Source organism: Lactuca sativa, chromosome 6 (assembly GCF_002870075.4).
Source record: "Lactuca sativa cultivar Salinas chromosome 6, Lsat_Salinas_v11, whole genome shotgun sequence".
Lineage (NCBI taxonomy): Eukaryota > Viridiplantae > Streptophyta > Magnoliopsida > Asterales > Asteraceae > Lactuca > Lactuca sativa.
The window spans coordinates 172513456-172530942 of record NC_056628.2 but is presented as its reverse complement, the minus strand read 5'-3'; positions in this window follow the sequence as shown (position 1 = coordinate 172530942).

The following is a 17487-nucleotide window of genomic DNA, read 5'->3' as shown; positions in this document are numbered from 1 at the left end:
GAGTATTCTCACTATACATTACCTTGAATAGGTAACCAGAGTTATGTGACAGAGTATTGTTTGTTATGTATGCTATATGTTGTACTGCATTATTTCTATGTGATTATGCTGTGCATATTTACAGAGTTGGAACCGGAAGGTACCTAGAGTTAGAACCTGAGGGTTCACAGAGTTTGGGTGCACGGATCCATAGAGTTATAGCCTCGAGTGGCTAATATGTGTTTTGTGTGTGGTATTTTGGGGAACTCACTAAGCCTTGTGCTTACAGTGTTTGTGTTGTTGTTTCAAGTACTAGCGATGACCGTGGGAAGGCACCGGCTTGATCCGTACACACGCATGGGATTTTGTTACACTTGTGATCTTGGGATTTCGTATAATGTGAATTGAGATTTAAACTTGATGTTTCTATGAAAAGTTAATGGGAAATGTTTTTATATATTTCAAAATTATTTTGAAATTTACGGTGTTACAAGTTGGTATCAGAGCCTTGGTTTGAGGGATTCGAGTACACCTTCGGGCGTATTTGAACTCAAACTGAGGATGTGAGATGTATTTTCAAAAAGAGTAAAAGACTTTTGAAAAACGCAGAGCAAGAGGTGTGTGTACGATCAGTCAGCGCCCGAACGGTGATTTCCCAAAATACCTTTATATTATGTGATATTGATATTGATATGATGTATCTGCATGCTAGAGTAGGCTAGGTATTGCTATTAGGACTAGAGTGTCCTGATTTGTGATGCCTTAGCCTAGGGAGAGGTGAACTGCTATGAGATGCTTAAGAGTGAGTAGGTAGCAGCGAGGGGCTTATGAGAGATCTACTAGAGAGTGGTCTACGCATGATAGAGTACTTGGGACTTGGGATCCGAAGAGGAGGACTTGGGGTGTATTCTGGTGCGGTGCGGACAGTAGTATTGGGCCCGTACTACTGAAAGCACCGGAGCGGTGTGCAGCCCAAGTAAGAATCTTTGGAATACCAAGAATCAAGGAGGAAAGAGTTTTCGAGTGTGAGTATGCTCGTGTGGATGCTGATTTTCGTATGTTGTATTTCAGAGGTAGATCATGGTGAGGACACGTTTGATGCCCGAGAGCAGTGGTACCAGTGAGGAGGAGATCCGCCGGAACATCCAGGAGGAGGTGGCTGCGGCCATCAGGGCAGAGATACCAGAGATGTTTGGGTCTAAAAAGACCACACTGATTGAGACGTTTGATGAGCGTTATGCCACTCTTTCTGAGGCTGCTGCTGCAGCGGCTACCGTAGCGATTGCTGCTGCGAGGCCGCAAGGTGGTGATGCGTTGCTGTTCCACGAGTTCAGCAACACGAAACCACCAGAGTTTGATGGGACTCAGGATCCGGTGGCAGCTATGAGGTGGATATCAGATATTGAGGGGTGTTTCTTCACATGTTCGTCTCCTGAGCATTTGAAGGTTCGGTTCGCGCTGAACCAGCTTCGCTTGGGAGCGAAGGACTGGTGGAAGTTTGTGACGATGCATTATACGCCTGTTGAGCTTGCGGCAGTGACCTGGGAGAGGTTCACTGTCATGTTCCGAGATGAGTACGTTCCCCAAGGAACGTTTGGCACAGGAGTTTCTGACCCTCAAGCAGGCTACTGAGTCAGTTATAGCGATCACGAGGATGTTCCATGAGAGGGCGATGTTCTGCCCTGAGCACGTGTCCACTGAGCAGGCACGTATGAGCCGCTACTTGAGCATTTTGAGGCGGGGTATTCGAGAGTTCGCTGCGAACTCCTCGTACCGGACATTTGCTGAGCTTCAGGAAAATGCCCGGAAAAGGGAGATTGAGCTTGAGACTCAGGCCAGGGAGGAGGCGGAGTCTCAGGGGAGGGATCGGCGACCGGCACAGTCTCAGCCGGCAGCCAAGCGGGCCAAGCCCGCTGATCCCAAACCAGGGAGCCAGAAGGGCCGCACTTGCGGGAAGTGCGGCAAGGGTCATGATGGAGTCTGCCGAGTGGGATCTTGCTACAAATGTGGCAAGGAGGGGCATATGGCCAAGGACTGCCCCAAGGGGTTTGCAGTGTGTTTTCACTGCAACCAGACCGGACACCGGAAGGCCGAGTGTCCGCAGTTGCACAGAGCATCTCAGGGATCTGCTCCTGCCGCCATCAGAGCTACAGAGAGTCGGCCTGTGAAGGTCGAAGCGCCGAGAGCTCGAGGGAGAGCTTTCCAGCTGACTGCGGAGGAGGTCCGCGTTGCGCTCGATGTTGTGGCTGGTATGTTTCCTTTCATGTATTTATTTTGATATTGAGATATTATGCTTATATTATGTTATGCGTAGGTACTTTTCTTGTGAACTCAGTACCTGCTTTAGTGTTATTTGACTCGGGTGCGAGTCGGTCTTTTGTATCTTTGGCCTTTAGTCAGCATATCAGTGTTAGCCGTGAGGCATTGAGTCGGCCTCTGATAGTTTCCATAGCTGACGATAGAGTGATTTGTGACACGGAGGTTCTCCGGGGACGTGTATTAGAGATTTTCGGGGTTGAGTTTCCGATTGATCTGATTCCTATTGCGATGGGTGATGTCTGTGTCATTGTGGGCATGGACTGGTTCAGCCGATTCGGCGCGGTTATCGACTGTGAGCGTCAGCTGGTGACCATACGAAACCCTAGTGGGGGAGTTCTTTCAGTGTACGGCGAGGGTACACGTTCAGGATCAACTTTTTGTTCGGCCGCTAGGGCGAGGCAGTGTCTACAGCAGGGCTATAAGGGTTTTGTGGCGTATGTGATGGATACGCGGGTGGCTTCCGAGAGAACGAGTTCCGTTGAGGAGGTTCCGGTGGTGCGTGAGTTTCCAGATGTTTTTCCCGAGGAGTTACCGGGTGTGCCTCCTGTGAGGCAAGTGGAGTTCAGTATTGATTTGGTTCCGGGGGCCGCGCCTATCGCTAAGGTGCCTTATCGTCTTGCACCTCCAGAGATGCAAGAGTTATCCTCGCAGCTTCAGGAGCTGCTGGGGAAGGGGTTTATTCGGCCGAGCAGCTCACTGTGGGGAGCGCCTATCCTGTTCGTCAAGAAGAAGGATGGTTCGCACCGGATGTGCATAGACTACCGGGAGTTGAACAAGCTGACGGTCAAGAACCGTTACCCGTTACCGAGGATCGACGATTTATTCGATCAGTTGCAGGGAGCATCTTGGTTCTCCAAGATAGATTTGAGGTCGGGATATCATCAGGTGAGAGTGCGGGATGAGGACGTCTAGAAGACAGCGTTCAGGACGCGATATGGGCATTATGAGTTTGTGGTGATGCCTTTTGGGCTCACCAATGCCCCGGCTGTGTTGATGGATCTCATGAACAGGGTATGCAGGCCGATGTTGGATCGGTCGGTGATTGTATTTATCGATGACATTCTGGTATATTCGAGATCTAGAGAGCAGCATGAGGAGCATTTGAGGGAGGTCCTTGGGGTTTTGAGATCGGAAAAGCTTTATGCAAAGTTCTCCAAGTGTGATTTCTAGTTGCGGGAGGTCCAATTCCTTGGACATCTTGTTAACTAGGAAAGGATTCTGGTCGATCCGGCCAAGGCTGAGGCAGTGATGAGTTGGGAGGTGCCGAAGTCACCATCTGAGATCAGGAGTTTCCTCGGGTTGGCAGGGTATTATCGGAGATTTATCAAGGATTTCTCCAAGATCGCAGTACCACTCACCAGATTGACCCGGAAGGGTGTTGCATTCTCATGGGGTCCCGAGCAGCAGACCTCCTTTGAGACACTTTGCCAAAGGTTGTGCGAAGCCCCGGTATTAGCTCTCCCGGATGGGATGGAGGATTTTGTGGTATATTGTGATGCATCGATTTTGGGGCTGGGTGCGGTGTTGATGCAGAGGGGTCATGTGATAGCATATGCATCGAGGTAGTTGATGCCTCATGAGACGAGACATCCCACGCATGATCTAGAGTTGGGGGCAGTAGTGTTCGCTCTCAAAATTTGGTGTCACTACTTGTATGGGGTTCGGTGTACGATATACACGGACCATAAGAGTTTGAAGTACTTGATGGATTAGCCCAACCTAAATATGCGACAGAGGAGGTGGTTGGATGTGGTCAAGGATTATGATTATGAGATCCTGTACCACCCAGGCAAGGCTAATGTGGTAGCCGATGCGTTGAGCCGCAGGGCGGAGAGCACACCACTGCGAGATGTATGTTTGAGGTTGACCGAGATAGCTTCGGTATTGGATGCCATTCGTGGGGCACAGGCCGAGGCTGTGCAACCGGGGATGCAGAAGAGGGAACGGGTCGTTGGTTTGGTTTCAGAGTTCGTTACGGATGGTCGAGGGCTTATGACTTTTCAGGGTCGGATTTGGGTACCGTTTGTGGGCGGTGCACGTGCTACTTTGATTGAGGAGGCTCATCGGTTGAAATTTTCAACCCATCCGGGGGCCACGAAGATGTATTTGGATTTGAGGAAAGAGTATTGGTGGCCCTGTATGAAGAGGGACGTCGCCTGGTTTGTTGAGAGGTGCTTGACCTGCCGCAGGGTTAAGGCCGAGCACCAGAGACCGCATGGCAAGTTGCAGCCATTGGAGGTTCCCGAATGGAAGTGGGAGCAGATCACTATGGATTTCATCACCAAATTGCAGAGGACTGCCAGAGGAGTTGATGAAATTTGGGTGATTGTGGACAGGTTGACGAAGAGCGCTCACTTCCTTGCCATCAGTGAGAGTTCTTTAGCGGAGAAGTTGGCGGAGACATATGTGAGAGAAGTGGTATCTCGGCATGGGGTGCCGATCTCGATTGTTTCGGACCGTGATGTGCGTTTCACTTCCAAATTCTGGAAGAAATTTCATGAGGAGTTGGGTACTAGATTGCATTTTAGTACCGCATATCATCCCCAGACAGACGGCCAGAGTGAGCGGACAATTCAGATGCTTGAGGACATGCTTCGAGCATGTGTGTTAGATCTCGGGGGTAGCTGGGATGCGTATTTACCCTTGGCAGAGTTTTCCTACAACAACAGCCATCATTCGAGCATTGGTATGCCACCCTTTGAGCTGTTGTATGGTAGGAGGTGTCGGACCCCCATTTGATGGGGAGAGGTTGGGCAGAGAGTGATGGGCAGTATAGAGATCGTGCTTCAGACGACAGAGCAGATTCAGCAGGTCAGACAGAGGTTATTGACCGCCCAGAGCCGACAGAAGAGTTATGCAGACCGACGCTGGTCCGAGCTTGAGTTTCAGGTCGGCGACTTCGTTCTCCTAAAGGTCTCTCCTAGGAAAGGAGTGATTCGATTTAGGAAGAGGGGCAAGTTGGGACCCCAGTATATTGGGCCATTTCGTGTGATTGCGAGGGTAGGCCGGGTAGCCAATCGTTTGGAGTTACCAGCAGAGTTGGGACAGATCTACGACACTTTTCATGTGTTGCAATTGAGGAAGTGTATAGCCGATGAGTCGGCGATGGTTCCATTAGAGGATATTCAGGTGGATGCGAGCCTGAATTATGCCGAGAGGCCAGTGGCCATCAGAGATCGGAAGATCAAGGTTCTGAGGAACAAGGAGGTACCTCTGGTGTTGGTTCAGTGGCAACACCGGAAGGGATCGGAGATGACCTGGGAGCCGGAGCGCGAGATGCGGGAGCAGCATCCGAAGCTATTTTAAGAGCGAGACTTCGAGGGCGAAGTCTAGTTCTAGTGGGGGAGAATTGTAACAGCCTGGATTTCCAGGTATCTTTATTGTTTATGATTTTGGTGTTTTGAGAGGGGACTCCGCGAGTTGGAGCTCAGACTCGCCGAGTAGGGACACGATTCTGGACGCGGGATTCGCCTGGACTCGGCGAGTCCAGGATATGGACTCGGCGAGTCCGCGCTGTTTAATGAAACCCTAATTTCTTGGGTTTGGGACCTATTTAAAGGGCCTTATGGCCGTCATTTGTACCCAGCAGTCCATAGAGAGAAACCCTAGAGTGCTTTAGCGATTTGAGAGAGAGAGGAAGCAACTCTTGACCATTGTGTGTTGTTTAGCAAAGAAGAGGGAGGTTCTAGACAAGAGGAAGCAAAGGAGGTTGCTATTCTGTGGATTTGAAGCTTAGATCATCGATCTAAAGGTATGATTTCGCCCCATCTTCTGTTTTGTGAAGTATATTGGGATTTAGGGTTTCTTGTGGCCTTTGTTGGGTTGATTTGATGGCCAAATAGTCCCTTGCTAGTGATGAGGCTTTGGATTTGGATCCATAGAGGTCCAGAGAGCCTCATTCATCAAGCTTTATGAAGAAAAATGGAGGTTATGACCTTGAGTTGTGATATTTGTTGATAATTCTTCATATATGGGCATATAGAGGTTGTATGTACACCAAGTTTGGGGCTTTACGTGGTGAATCAGTCTAGGAAGGCCAACTCTATGAATTTATGGAACAGATCTGACCTTAGAAGCGAGTTTGAGTGATTGCATATCATAGACTCGCCGAGTCCAATGAGCAGACTCGACGAGTAGCTTGAAGATTACCTTGGACCGGCCAGTGAGTGGTCCAGTCGAGTCATGGGTTGACTTAGTGAGTCAGGGCGAGTTAGGGAAGGGTGGTCAAGTGGACTGAGTCGAGCTGGGACTCGCCGAGTTGTTCTTGAGACTCGGCGAGTTGAGTCGGGGTGGCCCCGCGATTCTTCCAGGTGGAACTCGTCGAGTCAGGGGGAGTACTCGACGTGTAAGAAGGGAATCCTAGAGAGTTGGTGAAAATGTCTAGACTCGCCGAGTTGCCCTTGTGCACTCGCCGAGTCCGGTCAAAGTTGATCGTTGACCGTTGACCGTTGACCAGAGTTGACCTGTGCTGACTTCTTAGGGATAGTCAAACTTAGAGATAAAAAGTGTTAATTAGAGACATATGATGTTATAGGAGGATTATAACTCGGAGGATCGGGCACGAGGGATTTCAGGATTTGTGAGTCGTCGAGATACGCGAGGTGAGTCTTCTCACTATACTTTACCTTGAATAGGTAACCAGAGTTATGTGACAGAGTATTGTATGTTATGTATGCTATATGTTGTACTGCATTATTTCTATGTGATTATGCTGTGCATGTTTACAGAGTTGGAACCGGAAGGTTCCTAGAGTTACAACCTGAGGGTTCACAGAGTTTGGGTGCACGGACCCATAGAGTTATAGCCTCGAGTGGCTAATATGTGTTTTATGTGTGGTATTTTGGGGAACTCACTAAGCCTTGTGCTTACGGTGTTTGTGTTGTTGTTTCAGGTACTAGCGATGACCGTGGGAAGGCGCCAGCTTGATCCGTACACACGCATGGGATTTTGTTACACTTGTGATCTTGGGATTTTGTATAATGTGAATTGAGATTTAAACTTGATGTTTCTATGAAAAGTTAATGGGAAATGTTTTTATAAATTTCAAAATTATTTTGAAATTTACGGTGTTACAGTTGATATACTCAATTTACTATAAACAATGCTCTGATACCAATCTCTCACACCCCAAAACCATGAATGGCGGAAACATTCTGAGGCGGAGGACGTCATGTACAGCATCACAACAATGAATAGTAGTAAACAAGCAACAACATCATCCATTGCATTAATAATATAACTTCATACAATTGTGTTCTGTCAAGTTATATAGACACCAAAATATACATAACAAAATAAAAGACAAGTCTTGAACGAACTCCATCTTCTCAAAACCTGGCACCTGTACCTGTCTATTGGTGACATGAGAATACAAGTTGTATTGAAAGCGAGTATCAACTTTAAAGCTGGTGAGATCATAAGTATATTAGTGTCTGTGTTTGTATGAAAAAATTTGTAAGATGTTTGTAATGTATAAGTTTTGTAAAGTTTGTTTTTGTCTGAACTCTCCTAGAAAACCCTATGTTTTCCTACTAATTGTAGCCTTCTACCAAGGCATCTAGTATCTGTGTGTGTGTGTGTCTTGTAAGTGTGTGTATTTTCCCAAATCTAACTATAAATAACCAAAATATAGTTTTTACATTACTGTGCATCGTGTTAATATTCACAAAGTGAATGTAATGGGAATGTATCATAGTAATATAGTATTTGTAATATGTGACTACTGTTTTACTAACTACCTTAAACAATTGATATTTAAAGTAACATGTGATCGACCTGTATCCTGCTACCGACTCTAGTAAAACGACGATGTAAGATGCCGTAAGAAATGACATTTGGCACCCGTAGACTTGCAAGTCCCACTGTAGCGAGCAACAAGGTGTAGGATAGTCAATCCAGTATAGATCTATACGCAAACTCATACACTCCCCAATTAAGGAGATTCTGGATACAAAAACGGTCATGGCAGGTAGTGCCATGACCTGTTTAATGGTCCACATAACTGTATGCATGTATATGTAATGAATGTGCTAACTATAAAGTGTACACTTTCTCTGTCTAGCCTGTATGTACTGTAATGTTCTCTCTCTATCTAGCATGTATAGTAATGTACTGTGTGCCGGGCCCAGTCAGAACTGAATTGATGTGTTCGATTAAGTTCTATGTCAAATAAATCAGAGATCGAGAAACCTAAATGCTTGACTAACCATTCCGTAGGATTGTCAGCATGATATCTAACAGAGGACTGTACGTTCCCTTATCTAAAGGACAAGATTGATTAGATCAGAGTTGACAACGTCTTTGAGAGCTACGATTGCAAAACGAATTGTACTTGTGAATATAGTTACTAGACTTATCCAAGTGGGAGACTGTTGGAATAGTGTCTAAGGCTGCAACTATATTAGACAAGTATTTGACCCGGTTGTGCATGGTCCTTTTGGGTTGCCTTCACCATAGCAACTTGATAGGATGATTTATTAAGAGAGAGTAAATATTATTAATATATTATGAGAATAATATAATGAATAATATATTTGTTATTTGATTAATATAAGTCATAGAATTAATTAGAATTAATTTGGTGACTTAAAGAGATTAATTAAATAAAGGGGTATAAACTGTCAGTTGTTTGATAGTTAAACTTTAGACTGTAAATCCATTGGGATATGCTTTGGACAAATTCTATGAGATATAGGATAGCTAAAATCGTCCAAAGGCTTATCTATGGAATGGATTTGGATAGCCTTAAGAGAAGATTATCTAATTAGGGTTTAGGTTGTAACCCTTAAGGAGTCTTTAAGTATAAATAGACCCCATGGCATAGGGAATTCTAGACATCTCCTAAAGTAAGAGAACCCTGGCCGAATTCCTCCCCTCTCCTCTCTCCTAAATCATTCTTCTTGCTATTGGTGTTTGTAAGCCATTAGAGGAGTGACATTTGTGACTCTAGAAGCTCCAAGACCTCAAGATCAACAAGGAACTCAAAGGTATAATTCTAGATCTGTTTCAATGTTGTTATTTAACCTAATTAGTCATTAGAAGACTTGGATTCAAAGCATGTTTATTAGAAAGCCTAGATCCAAGCATTAGGGTTTTGCATGCGCACATAGGAAAGTTCTTATGGCTAAAACCCATCAGTGGTATCAGAGCCTAGCTTGGTTTTCTTTAAATTGTTGCTTGATTAACTGAAACAAACCTGCAAAATTCGATTTTTAGGTTTCTGAGTCACCGACTCGGCGAGTCCCAAGGTGGACTCGGCGAGTAGGCCTGACTCGGCGAGTCCAGGCATTAGGAATGGCCACATTTGGGATTTTTTCATAATTATCTTATGGAAACTTACCTTAATCATAATAGATCAATCTAAATCCGATTTTTTGATATATATGACTATTATCTTGATCTAGTTAAAGGTATTTATCAACTAATAAAATATTTAATTTCCTTATATGATAATTAATTAATTATTTTATTTATTTTGGTAATTATCTTGAATAAAATCAAATATAGATAATTAGGATATTAATTGTTAATTGGAATTATTTGTTATTTGATCCTCCATGTTTTAAATGTTTAAAACTTGCCCTCAAGTTTTGAAATTTATATTTGTGATTAAAAGTTTTAATCTAGACAACTTAAATTTCAAACCTTAGATTTTAAAAGTTTTAAAATACAACCCTATACTAATATGATATTACTAGAATAATATATATATGTATAACTAAATGCTAGTCTTACCGTTAGTAGGCCTCATTCACGAAGCCAATATATAAAGTGGGTATAAGGTTGCGGCCTATAAAATGGCGCATAATGGGTGTACACTCACACCCACCGCTTGCTTGATTGGTGGAGGGTCGTTAGCCGAACGGGTAGGATAGGGCAACCTCATCCTCTCATTAAAAGTATAATAAGAAATATAAAGTAACTACACATATTTTTTAAAATTTCCCAATCCTAGTTACTTTAGGAAAAGTGAATTGATGCAATCCCATGAAATTACACTTTGCACCTTGCTAAGAAGTTAGTGGAGCGTGTGTGGTTTACCGGCACACTAATTGGTTCTAAGCGAAGGTGGCAAAGGGTGATTCATTGTTTATCATAGTTTGATGGAGCGTGTGTGGTTTACCGGCACATCGAATAGGTGATCATTACAATGAAGGCACCATGTGAATTTGCATGGTAATTCACACCCGCTTTGTGATCCTCGACATCCCAGTCATAAACAAGAGGGGCATATCGAGATTTAAACATGTCATTGAATAGTTTCAATTAATCTCATCCGAACCTAGGAATTCTCAAAAACACTTAGGACTAATAGTTTAAGTTTTGTGATGGAGAATTAGTGAATCGTCATTCACTTACCTTCAATTTATTTGCATGTTAGATTACGGCATCCCTTTTCTAGTATGTAAATGTTATTGTTGGATCCTAGCCCTAATTTTCTTATTGGGTGATAATTAGGGATTCTTATTCTAATCTATTTTTGTCCTTTTCTAATTATAGATGTCGAACGCAAACAACGCTGCTGCTAGTTCTTTCATGTTGATGAGCCTTTACAAAAAGGTCACCTTCGATGGAACGAACTTTAGCGAATGGATAAGATACATTCGCACCATTGCTCGCTATGAGGATAAGGAGTATGTCCTCGATGAGAAGCTCGAGAAAATCAACCCCGAAGTTTCTACTCCCGTCGAAATCACCGCCTTTGAAACTCATGAGCGAGATGCAACGAAGGTACATTGCATCATGATCGCCACCATGAACTCCGAATTCCTAAAGTCCTACGAGGACATGTACCCGTACGAGATGCACCAAGACTTATTGGAGAGATACCATCAAAACGCGAGACAAGAGCGTTATGAGATTTTCACCAACATGATTTCCGCGAAGATGGGTCATGGAGAATCTCTTACCGTGCACCTGCAAAAGATGCAAAGGTATGTTGACCGCCTTCGCAAGTTAAATGTTGACTTCGGTGAGGACTTGGCGATCGACATGGTGCTTCACTCTTTGCCTCCGATGTACAACCAATTTAGGATGACCTACCACATGAACAAAGAAGAGGTCACCCTAAGCAAACTCCAAGGTCTCTTGAGGGTCGCTGAGAGCAACTTCAAGGACAAGTCTGTTGCACCTACTCCTAATCCGCCCGCTGCTCCTGTCTTGGCTATTGGTCAAGGAAAGGGAAAGAAGAGGAAAGCTTTATCGAAAAACTATCGCAAGGTGAAAGCCCGAGATGGTGCCTCTTCTAGTGGGACCAAAGTTGATCCCGCTAAGCCCTGTTCTATCCCGAAGGAGGCAGAGTGCCACCATTGCCACAAGATAGGACATTGGAAGAGAAGCTGCCCGGATTACCTACAAGCAATCAAAAAGGGAAAGATCAAGCCATCTTTCGCAGGTATATACACAATCAAATCTAACGATTCTAATCATGCTATTTCTTGGGTTCTTGATACCGGTTGTGGTTATCACATTTGTTCTAATGTGCAGGGACTAAGAAGAAGTAGGGATGTGGAGCAAGGAAGGATCAATCTAATCATGGGGAACAAAAGATCGTCGCCTGTGACCAAGATTGGAGTGTATTCTTTAGTGCTTAGGAATAGTTTGGTTTTAGATTTGAACAATTGTTGCTATTCGCCAGAAATGGCTAGAAACATCATTTCATTTCATGGTTTATATAGACAAGGATTTAGATTTTCTTTTAATAATGAGAATGGTTCTATTTTGGCTTATCTAAATGGTGTCTTTTACTTTGAAGCTATACCATGTAATGGAATATATGAAACCGTTATGATTGTTGATAACTTGGGAAATGATGTTTTGAATATTGATTCCTCCAATAGTATGGATAAAGCATCCTTATGGCATTGTCGTCTTGGACATGTCAACAAGAAACGCATAGCGCAACTCCAAAAGGATGGAGTGTTGGAGTCATTCGACCTTAGGGAAGATGGCACATGCGAGTCTTGTTTGCTTGGAAAGATGACTAAGTCACCATTCACGAGTACATGTGAAAGGAGCGAGGGTCTATTGGACCTAATACATACCGATGTATGTGGACCGTTTAGATCAACCACGAAGGATGGCAACCGCTTCTATGTGACTTTTACCGATGACTATAGTAGATATGGGTATATCTACTTAATCAAGCAAAAGTCAGACACCTTTGAAAAGTTCAAAGAGTTCAAGAATGAAGTGGAGAATCAATTGGGTAGGAAAATCAAGATGATTCGATCCGATCGAGGAGGAGAGTACCTAAGTCTTGAATTCCACAATTATCTCAAGGAGTGTGGAATAGTTTCACAATTGACGCCTCCTAGGACACCGCATTTGAATGGTGTGGCAGAAAGGCGTAATCGAACCTTATTGGATATGGTTCGCTCTATGATGAGTCGTGCTTCACTACCAATCTCTTTTTGGAGGTATGCCTTAGAGACTGCCGCCCATATCCTTAACCGAGTCCCTACTAAGAAGGTTGCCAAAACACCTCACGAGATGTGGACAGGCAAAGCTCCCTCGTTGGCACATATCAAGGTTTGGGGTTGCGAGGCTTTCGTAAGACGAGATACTCACGACAAGCTTGAACCTTGAAGTGAGCGATGTATTTTCATCGGCTACCTGCAGACATCCTTTGGATATCTCTTCTATAGACCGAAGGACAATGTTGTCTTCGTTGCGAGAAGAGGAGTTTTCCGAGAGCGAGAACTCATAAGCCAAGGAGACAGCAGGAGGCAAATCGAACTTGAAGAGATTCAAGAGTCGATAGATGAAGGAACCTCTACCGCTGGCATTCAACCTAAGGAGGAAACTCCGGTTGAACCGATTGACGAATCCTTACCTCTTAGACGTTCCGATAGAGTGAGAGTTCATCCCCAGTTTTATGGCTTTCATATTACTACCGAAGTGGACACGTATATTAGTGATGGTACACTAGTAAACCTTGATGAACCTAATAGCTATAAGGAAGCCATGGCAGGCCCGGAGTCTGCAAAGTGGAAAGAGGCAATGGATAGAGAGATCCAATCCATGTATGATAACCAAGTTTGGAATTTGGTTGATTACGTGCCCAAACGTAAGACCGTTGGGTGAAAATGGATCTTCAAGAAGAAGACCGACGTGGATGGGAACGTACACACATATAAAGCACGATTGGTCGCGAAGGGTTTTACTCAAACTCCCGGGGTTGACTATGATGAGACCTTCTCGCCAGTTGCGCAGATTAAATCTATTAGAATGATCCTAGCAATTGCCGCATTTCATGATTATGAGATTTGGCAAATGGATGTCAAGACCGCTTTCCTTAACGGAAAGTTGGCTGAGGATGTTTACATGGCTCAGCCAGAGGGGTTTGTGGATCCGAAGCATCCGAATAGAGTGTGTAAACTTGAGAAGTCCATTTATGGACTTAAGCAAGCGTCTCGCAGATGGAATCTTTGCTTCGATGAGAAAGTCAAAGAGTTTGAATTTGTACGAAGAGAAGACGAATCTTGTGTATATGTCAAAGCCAGTGGGAGTATAGTAAGCTTCCTCGTTCTATATGTCGATGACATATTACTCATAGGAAACGACATCCCGACTCTGCAGGAGGTTAAGTCCTGGCTCGGGAAGTGTTTCGCTATGAAGGACCTCGGAGAGGCTTCTTACATTTTGGGTATAAGGATAGTAAGAGAAAGAAGTAAGAGACTAATTGCACTTAGTCAGAATACATACTTAGAGAAGGTACTAAAACGTTTTAGTATGGAAAACTCAAAGAAGGGAGAACTACCGATACAAAGTAATGCCAAATTGAGTAAGACTCAAAGTCTGAGTACCGAAGCTGAAATAGCATAAATGAGCCGAGTACCATACGCTTCTGCAGTTGGCTCAATCATGTACGCTATGACTTGTACTCGCCCTGATGTAGCCTTCGCTTTGAGCATGGTTAGCAGATATCAAGGGAATCCTGGAAAAGCACATTGGATTGCGGTGAAAAACATCCTTAAGTACCTTCGGAGGATGATGGAATGGTTCTTAGTCCTCGGAGGGAGTGATGACTTGAAGGTGCGAGGGTATAGTGACGCCAACTTTCAGACCGACAGGGACAACTACTGTTCGCAGTCGGGCTGGGTCTTTACCCTAAATGGAGGAGCAGTGACATGGAAGAGTTCCAAGCAGGAAACCATAGCTGATTCAACGTGCGAATCAGAGTACATTGCAGCGAGCGAAGCGTCGAAGGAGGCAATATGGCTAAAGAACTTCATCGGTGATCTTGGAGTTGTACCTGCCATAAAGGAGCCAATGGAGATTTTCTGTGATAACGAAGGCGCGGTTGCCTTGACCAAGGAACCGAGGGATCATGGTAGATCAAGACATATCGACAGAAAGTATCACTTCATTAGACATCGTGTAGAAGAAGGACAACTCGTAGTGAAGAGGATATCATCAGAAGATAACCCAGCAGATCCGCTTACGAAGGGACTGAGTAGGGTTAAGCACTTGCAGCATGCTAGGAGTATTGGGCTGAAGGATGATATTAGCATAGATTAGATAGTATTAGAAACGTGTAATAGATAAATCTAATTGACATTTGATGATTAAATAAAGGAGTTTTATTTATGAGTAATGTTACTATCTTATGTTAATTGTTTAGCTATTGTTTCACTTTGCATGTTTTGACTTCCAGAATAATTGAGTTTATTAGGAATAATCGAATTGTTCAAATGGTCCACAATCGTTCATATGTTGGGAGTAGATATGAATGAAGATTGTCATGAATTGGTGTGTAGAATGTCTAAATGGTGTTAGACATAGCAAAAGATTGCTGCAACGTTCATGAATGCTTATGAACTAGTTTTGAGCATTGGAATAAACCCGCGCTTGCTGGAATCACCTTATGGAATATGATATAAAAGGTGATCGCAAGACGATAATATCATATAGTCTTAAAACCTAGATATATGGTTTGTTATTTGATAATTGATTTTACATTGATAATACGAAAACGCATCAGTAACTTGGTGTTATAAAACGTATTGTTGTGTATAGTTGGTTAATGAATAAGTAAATGCATATAAGTCGAAGTTTATCTGTAACTTTTATCTAAGAAGGTAAAAGCGATATCTCGGCCGCTCGATGATTTGATTTGACTTATGTGCCGGGCCCGGTCAGAACTGAATTGATGTGTTCGATTAAGTTCTATGTCAAATAAATCAGAGATCGAGAAACCTAAATGCTTGACTAACCATTCCATAGGATTGTCAGCATGATATCTAACAGAGGACTGTACGTTCCCTTATCTAAAGGACAAGATTGATTAGATCAGAGTTGACAGCGTCTTTGAGAGCTACGATTGCAAACCGAATTGTACTTGTGAATATAGTTACTAGACTTATCCAAGTGGGAGACTGTTGGAATAGTGTCTAAGGCTGCAACTATATTAGACAAGTATTTGACCCGGGTGTGCATGGTCCTTTTGGGTTGCCTTCACCATAGTACCTTGATAGGATGATTTATGAAGAGAGAGTAAATATTATTAATATATTATGAGAATAATATAATGAATAATATATTTGTTATTTGATTAATATAAGTCATAGAATTAATTAGAATTAATTTGGTGACTTAAAGAGATTAATTAAATAAAGGGGTATAAACTGTCAGTTGTTTGATAGTTAAACTTTAGACTGTAAATCCATTGGGATATGCATTGGACGATTTCTATGAGATATAGGATAGCTAAAATCGTCCAAAGGCTTATCTATGGAATGGATTTGGATAGCCTTAAGAGAAGATTATCCAATTAGGGTTTAGGTTGTAACCCTTAAGGAGTCTACAAGTATAAATAGACCCCATGGCATAGGGAATTCTAGACATCTCCTAAAGTAAGAGAACCCTGGCCGAATTCCTCCCCTCTCCTCTCTCCTAAATCATTCTTCTTGCTATTGGTGTTTGTAAGCCATTAGAGGAGTGACATTTGTGACTCTAGAAGCTCCAAGACCTCAAGATCAACAAGGAACTCAAATGTATGATTCTAGATCTGTTTCAATGTTGTTATTTAACCTAATTAGTCATTAGAAGACTTGGATTCAAAGCATGTTTATTAGAAAGCCTAGATCCAAGCATTAGGGTTTTGCATGCGCACATAGGAAAGTTCTTATGGCTAAAACCCATCACTTAGCTAATCAAGGAAAGGATTTAGACAAGTTTCTATGGCTTGTGAAGGACTAGGGCACACTTTGGCCTTTAAAGAAGGGTTTACGGTCCAAGGTGTTCTTGGACCGTAAACATATTTGATCTTGGTGTTTCCTTGTGTTTTCTTGATGTAATGAAGTATAACCAGCTATATGCTACTCTTGGATAGAATTACTTACAATATAGAACGTTTGAATGAGCTAAAAGTCCAAGAGCACTAGTGTGTGTTCTTAGTGAAAATTGAAGAATCACCCTTTTGGAATGATTTCATGGTTAGAAGTGTGTTAAAACACTAGATTAAGGCATATAATCACTTAAGAAGGCTAGAACACTTACTAGATTGAAGATCTTGAAAAACTTTCGGATGATACTTGAGAGAGAAATGGATTTGGATCTTGATATTTGGAAAAAGTGTAAATAATGACTAATTGTCATATATATACTCCCAAATTTAGGGTTTCTGGTTGTAAATATTTTATTCAGGCAGTAAACTCTAATTTCTTGGAGTGTTGGAATAACAGTTGCACAATAAACCCTAGTGCATCCTCTCTCCTAATATCTCTTAAAGTGTAATCCTAAAATACTCAAACTTATTCTAAAAAGTCTGAAAATTAATAACAACTATTCTGACTTCTATTGACTTGATATGTTTATACAGAATAGAAATTTCGGGTTATCACATCATCCCCTCCTTTGAAGGAATTTCGTCCCGAAATTAGAGTTTTAATCAATTAAGTAGTTACGCATAACTAAGTAAAAAGACGAGGATATTTCAGTTTCATCTGATCCTCAAGCTCCCAAGTGAATTCCGGTCCTCGCTTGGCGTTCCTACGAACCTTCACTATCGGGATACGACTTTGCTTCGTTTTCTTGACCTTTCAGTCCATGATCTCTACTGGTTCTTCCACAATGTTGAGGCTCTCGTTGATCTCGATTTCGTCGAGTAGGATAACAAGAGTGTTGTCGGATAGACACTTTTTCAAGTTCGATACGTGGAAGGTAGAATGTACGTTACTGAGTTCG